We start from the raw sequence: 6,286 nt of genomic DNA, 5'->3' as shown, positions 1-6,286 counted from the left end.
GTCCCCTGCTGCAGCCAGAGCTGCCATTGCTGACCCTGCTCCTGAGCCAGCCTGAGCCCTGTGGCTGCAGCCTCCAGCCCCGCAGTTCCATGCCCAGGTTTCCTTCATCGTACAGGAAGGGCTAAAGGTGCTGCTGAGCCCCAGAGAGCCTGGGCTCTGCTCTGCAGGCACCGTGGCTTGCTCTCAGTCAGCTCCCAGTCGTGCTGGCTGCTCACCAGAGGCATGGCCCCACTGTGGCTCTGGGGAGACCCCGAAGGCAGCCCTTTGCTGGAACAGAGGCCACCAATCCAGCATCAGGAGCCATTCCAAAGCTCTCCCCTTGCATCATGCACTGGAGGCAGACAGGCTGCTTGATTCCCACCTCATTTCCCCACTGCCCAGAGCCATCCCATCTGCTAGAGAAAACCAGGCTCCGGGAGCAGCGAGGCGAGCAGCGCTCTAACCCAGCAGCATTCCCAAGCCCTCCTTCATCAGCATTCCTCCTCTCCCAGCCTGCACAGCCTGTTCCCAACGCCCCGAGTGTTAATTGAATTGCTTCCCCCAGAACTGCCGCAGCTTCAGGGGCTCGAGCATCTGCACACATCACGGGCAGTGTGCTCCGTGCTGGCTCAGCCCTTCCCTGCAGGATGAACCAGCCAAGGGAAGGGGAAACGGACCTGGCAAAGGCAAGTCCAGGTTGGTGTGAAGGTGCAAATGGCCCCGTGGCAAAGACTCAGGGTAAAGGGAAGGGAGTCAAAGTGTGAATCAGAAGCCCCAAGAGCTGTGGGACCCCCCAGTACAGTCTGTGGGTTGGAAACCTCCTCCTGCTGCTGAAGCCATCGCTGCACCCCCTGTCAGGCAGCAGTCCACCAAGCCGTCAATCCGAGACATCTCTACTTGAAAGAGGTGATTTGTGAGTCTAAAGTTTGCCTCCTCTGGGCTGCACCCAGCTACAGCTACAAGCTACAGGCATGAACCCCCTTTGTGTGCCCAGCCCGCATCCTGGCTGGGATTTACCTCAAACAGCCCCGGGGAGGAGCGGCTGGGCGCGGATGGGGGAAGGCTGTCTGGTGTTTGTTCTTTACTAATGAAGCCCCATAATCAAGTCATTTCAGTTTTAATTGTGAAGCCAGCAGGCAGATTTCTGTCTCCAGATGGGACGTGATAGGAATAGTGGGAGGCCAGGCACTTTCTGCTGCTCACCTTAATACTTGGAACAAAGCTGATGGGAGCATTCCTGGAGAGGTTCCCACCCTGCCTCGGAAGAGCCTGGTCCCCAGGGGCTGCAGGGACCATATGAGCCGCCTTGGCATCATTCAAGCAAACTAGGGAGAGAGGGGCTCCTGCGCTCTGAGCCGTTCCCTGGTGGAAGCTGAGGTGCATCCAGATGCAGTGCCGGCAGAGCCTGGAGCTGTGAAGCTGTACCGTAGCATTGAGATGTTCCTTGGAGCACCAGACCAATGAAACAGCATCCCACCCGCACCAGCCAGGCCCAGACCTTGCCTGGTCCAAACCCCCCTGCGCCTGTGGGCAAACCCCAGCAGAGCCGTTGGGCTTGGACAGGAGGTGACAGCTTTCCTAAGCACTTGGGAGGCAACGTGGCACTTGAGCTGGTCAGACCCAAAGCTAACCCTGGGGAGGATGTGCTGCCACTGTATCTGAGATGTTTCCCCTGCTTCATCTCCCGCCTCATGAAATCTATTTGTGGTTTCCACTTACAGCCTCATCTTTTGGGTGTCTGAACTTTGGGAAAAGAGTAAAATAAAGAAACTGGGTCATTTTCTATTTATTTGGAAGAGCTGAGATGTTAGCCCTCCAGCTGCAGAGCTCTGCTCACATCTCTGCAGGGCTTGATGAACTTGGAAGCAAGTGATGGGGGAGAGGAGAAACCTCACCAAAGAAAATGTGTGTTTTGCACAGCTTTTTGTTTAGGCTCGGGGGGAAACAGGGTGCAGTGAGATTGGGATTGCCCTCCCAATCCAAACCAGCTAATTCAGGCTAAACACATCTGTTTGTTTCTCGTGATGGAGAAATGCAAGCAGGAGGGGCTGGGCTGCTCTGGGACTGATTTAACAACCCCAGGCTGGGGCAAGGGATAGGCAGACACAGGTTCCAGCTGGAGGTGGCAGGGGAAGGAGGAGGCTTCCTCTCCTCCCATCAGAGAGGTTTATTCCTCTCCGAAGAGGACGAGGTCAGAGGGACAGGGCAGTACAGCACGATCTGGGCTGTATAACATACCTAGCGCTCCTGTTAATGCAATTGCCATAGCCATAATGGGACAGAGCCATCTCTTATCGGTGATGGATGCTTCTCCTTTCACCTCCCCAGGCTGCTGCCCTCCTGTGCCCACAGTCCCACTCCCATTGCTGACAGCATTTCTGGAATCTCTTGGATGGGATCCAGGCTGGGGGACTTTGGGCACTGAGCAGCCACCAGCATCCCTCCGGCCGGGTCTCTTTGCTCTTATCCGCTCTCCCTTTTCGTGCCTGAGTCATCAGAGACAAGAGCATCAAATCAGAAATAAAGTCATTAACTCACTGAGCAAATACAGATCAAAACCCTCACTTCAGCTTTTGAAATCGGAGCCCTGGCTACTCGGGGCTTTAAGTAGCGTCTTCCCTCCTCCAGCCTTCCCATAGCCATAGGTCTGCTCCAGCCCCATACAGGTTGCAGGGGCAGGAGTGAGACACGGGCACCCACCTCCTGGAGCTCAGCTTGCCCTGCAGCACCCTATGCACTTGCTGTGGATACAGCTCTCCAGCCGGGATGGCACAGCCACATGCGCTGCTGATGGGCTGCAGCTACATGAAACCACAGCAGCATTCCCAGCCAGGCTTGGGCATGCTGTGCACACCCAGCAGGAGCAACTTGTCCCTCTCCTCCCTCTGCAGCACCCATCCTTGCTGCCAGTGCAGCACCCTCTGCCCAGGGCTGGGCACATCCCCAGCATGTTGTGCCTTCCACGTGGCTGCAACTCACTCAATCCATCCCAGCTGGTCCATGCTGATCCGTGCTTTCTTTCCACCATGGGGAACTGGCCTGAGGCCCCTAAGCTCACCCTTGCCCGCAGCTGCACCGGGGCTGCAGGCAGCGTTTCACCACCGGCTCTCCCCAGCGGCTGCCTGTCTCCGGCTGGAGAACCGCAGCGGTGCCCGGCGTGCCGCTGCCTGCTCCCTCGTGCCGGCAGCCGCGTGGGAAAGCGGGGCTGGGGTTAAACAACCGCACCAGGACACGCGCCAGCAATTGCCTGCTCATGTGAGCGCACGAGGAGCCCCAGGGCACCGCTCGGCTCCTCCTGGGGTCCCGTGGCTGCACCGAAGCCCCAAACCCGTCACAGGGGGTTTATGGGGTGTCCGGGGGTACACGGCTGCCTGCAGCCCTGCCCCAGGGGCTGAGTGTCCTTTGGCACAGGGGCCGTGTGCTGTGGTGCTGAAGGTGGGCTGGGTGGATGCCCAGGGCGTGAGGCACCATCATGAGGGCATGGGAATGAGCCAGGAAATGGGAATGAGGTGGCGAGGGGGGGGGGCACCAAGAACCAGTGCAGGGGCCAAGTACGTGAGGCTGAGGATCCAGGCAGCCCTGCATGACCCACTGCCCCAGGCAGGGAGGAGGCATCACGGGGGGCTGAAGCCCAGTGTGAAGCCCAGTGGGTTTAGGCCCCCACAAGCAAGGAGCAGCCCCCAGCTACCATTCCCCCGGGGATGGCCCCTTAGTTGTAGGAGGCAGGACAAGGAGAAGGAGGGACGCTGGTCGTGTTGAACTTGCTGGAAGACTCGCTCCTCTATTACCCATGGAAAAAGCCCAGGACAGTGCCTGTGGACAGCAAAGGAGGGCAGGCATGTGCATGCCGGGAGGGATCAGCTGCTGGGAATTTAAATGACCGCTTGTGAATGCTGGTTTTGTTTTGTCCCAGCCGTGGCTGCTCTCTGCTTTGGCCAGGCAGCATTCAAACAGCCGAAACAGGGCCCGTGCCTGCAAACGGGGCTGGTTTGGAAAACCTGGGGAGAAACTGAGCTTGAGAGGAGCCCTGGAGCAGCATCCTGCCCTTGTCCAGCTACGGAGATGGCCAGAGCTGCAGTGGCCTGGAGCCGGGATGGGCTGTCCCTGGGACCTCAGGTAAAGCTTTACTCCCATCTGACTGAAGGAAAAGCAGAGGAAGAAGAGATGCTCAGGAAATGAGCAAGGTGTGCTTCCTGCATGCTTCCTGCATGCTTCCTGCGTGCTTCCTGCGTGCTTCCTGCGTGCTTCCTGCTCACTTCCCGCTCCCCTGCTGATGGGACACTGCCACGAGGCTTTTCCAGGGACAACCTGGGCATGAAGATCCCAGCTTGGCTGCGAGCCTGGGGCATGGAACACTGCCCCGTGATGCACCACGGCTCCTCAGGCAAGTGGAGATGTCACCAGGAACCATAGTTTATGGTCTCAGCCCTGCACTGCCTCAATGCTGCCAGATCCATGCCCTAGAAATGTAGTTTCATCTGGACAAACAGCATTTCTTATTGCTGTTGCTAGCGTGGTATCTGTGCACTGCAACACAGGTATTTTAATAGCGCATAGTTCTTTTGATGAAGCGGCTTTAACAAACTCCTTCCCAGCATTGTTTCTGTCATATTTGCTCATTTATGCATGCAATAAATTAAATGAAGGGTCTTAAACATTTAGGAAGCAACAAGAAGTGCCCCTGTGTATTAACCCCCCCTGCACACCCACGCGCTGCCGGATGTTTCCTCCTCTGCCCATGTGGCAGTGCAGGCTGGAGGGGGGTTCTGCCAGCCCCACATTCCCGGGAATGCCGGCAGTTGTGACAACCACTGCAGGTTTATTTTTACCATCCCGACAATGCCGCTGCTTAGCTCAGCTTTTATTAGACATAAATCATGCTTTTAAAGCAAAGCTGGCACCGGGGCAGCAAACAGTGACAGAGGCCGGGGAGGCGGCGCTGGGGGTGATTCATGGGATGTTTCCAGCATAAAAACTGCAGCAGTTCTCCCATGACGAGGGCTCTGTCAGGGAGCGTGGGAAGGATGGAGGTGCTCAGTGCCACTTGCAGCCTGGTGGCTTGTCCTCAGGGGACACAACCCACACGGGAGGGAGGTCTGACTGCAGCCCCCTGCTCGCCCAGGCCAGGCTTTGGTGGGCATGTGCATGGAGCCCTCCCAGCCCCTGGCTCTGTATCCATCCCTCCTTCAGCCGTCATCTCCCTTGCCTGCCTCCAGTGTGCCCAGCTGGGTGATGAACCCGCTCATCTCCAGGGTAGTTAAACAGGGCACATGGTGTACCCTGATACACGGTCTAGGCTGTCCCTGGGGCTTCAGCAGTGCCATCGCAGCATCACTCTGCATGGGCACAGAGTGGCCCAGGCCCATTGGTATCACATATGCAAGCTTCCCTTGTATCACAGCCTGCAGGATGAGGCTTGTGGCTGGAAGGTTGTAGCCCTTCGCTTGGAGCTCATCCAGACAGCACTCAATGCCTGAGCTTTCTCCACTTCCTGCTCACAGCGACCAGAGGGAAGAGTAATGAGCAAAGTCCCAGGCAAACATTTTGGGAATCAAAAACCTCACTCTCTGAGTGCGGTTTGGCTGAGCAGCTTGATGGGGGATGGTGCACGCTGCATGCACAGATCGGGAGACAGAGATGCTGCCCCACAGAGCTTGCGGTGATCCGCTCCATCAAGGGAGAAAGTGCTGCCGCACACTGCTTTGCTCCTTTTATCCTGATCCCTCCCCTGCCTTTCCAGGCCACAGCGTTTTCCAAACTCTGCTTTATCCCATCTCTGCTGCCTCCTTTCCAGCGCTAGCAGCATCGCTAATAATAACATCTCTAAATTCTCCTCGCCTGGCGCTCAGCTGGTGTCAACGGGAGCTGTGCAGCCTCGCTGCCTCTCCTGGTGCCTCCGTTTGGACGACGTGTGTGCGCCCTTAAATCCTCACCACTCCCTCCTCCCCCCACTGTGCAATTGGGGTGTTTGGATGCAACATCCAACCCCCTGGCTCTGTGCTCATGAGAATATCATGCCCTCCCCGCTGCAGGCAGAGGAGCGAGGCGGCTGTATTCCTTACCTCTCCAAGGAGCCGGGAGTGCGGAGTGAGCTGGAAATAGCCCTGGCTGACACAGATACCTGTGCAGAACAGCAGGGCCCTGCTCTTGCCGTGGTAATTGCATACTGCATGGAGATGAGTCACCCGCAGCCCCGCTCCGGCGGGCAGCACGCGGCCTCCCTGCTGCATGGCGCGGGCAGGATTCGCCGTGCTCAACTTGGTACCATGTGCCCAGGAAAGTGCTGCACGTTGTGTCCCCCCCCAAA

Source organism: Lathamus discolor, chromosome 10 (assembly GCF_037157495.1).
Source record: "Lathamus discolor isolate bLatDis1 chromosome 10, bLatDis1.hap1, whole genome shotgun sequence".
Classification (NCBI taxonomy): domain Eukaryota; kingdom Metazoa; phylum Chordata; class Aves; order Psittaciformes; family Psittacidae; genus Lathamus; species Lathamus discolor.
The sequence above is the reverse complement of the archived record's forward strand: the minus strand, read 5'-3'. Positions refer to the sequence as shown.